The following is an 885-nucleotide window of genomic DNA, read 5'->3' on the forward strand; positions in this document are numbered from 1 at the left end:
GACCTTCAGCTGCGTAATCTAAGACCCCAAAAGCTTACGTAAAGTAGTCATATTTCATGTAGTCTTTTGTAACAGATTAATCCTGTTTGTCTTATATACGAGTCGGCTTGACTTTTCAAGCGAGGGTAAGCGAGTTGATAGATGAGGACGCCTTGTCTCATTTAATTACATTTTCGTCTGAGATTCCTTGATCGTGTTACTTTTTGAAGTTTATGAAAAGTGAATGTGTGCGTGTGAGAGTGTGAAAGATACATTGTGTTTGTGTGTCCCTTTTACCTTTTTCTTATTTTTGTCCTTTGTCAAAACGGGACAGAGTATGTTCCCTCTCCTGTGACTTAACTTATCTTCCAAGTTGTTAAGCCTTAGAAAGATTGGTCAATTAGGAGGATTATGTTTAGTTAGAACAGATTCGTTATAAATATAACGACCTCTTCGTATTTATACCTATTTTTCATTGTCCTGTTTCGGTTATAAGAGCCTTAAAACAAAAATATAAAAAGAGGCAGTACAACGAATGGCAAGAAGTCATTATTTTGTTATAGATAATTAGAGATAAACATAACTGTAAAAACGCAGACTTGGAAAAAATGTTACTCTAACGCATACTAATTAGCAACTAAGTACCTCGTGTAACCCAAACGATGTGGCCACTTTAACCTGGCCTTTTTTTGCGTGTGACGGGCCAGGATGCTGAGGATAGGTCGCGTTTTCTTGCCTCTTTGCCGCGGCGTGTCCTGCAGAGACACTTGGTGGGAGGGAAGAAGTTATGAAAAGAGGGGAGGGGGTGGGGTAAGAAGAGAAAGGATTAAGTGAAATTTAAAGAAGGTATGGGAAGGATGGAACAAGATGGCGGAGGAACAGGGGCGAAAGTAGGGAATAGGTGGT

This window comes from Penaeus monodon, chromosome 23, assembly GCF_015228065.2.
Source record: "Penaeus monodon isolate SGIC_2016 chromosome 23, NSTDA_Pmon_1, whole genome shotgun sequence".
Classification (NCBI taxonomy): Eukaryota; Metazoa; Arthropoda; class Malacostraca; order Decapoda; family Penaeidae; genus Penaeus; species Penaeus monodon.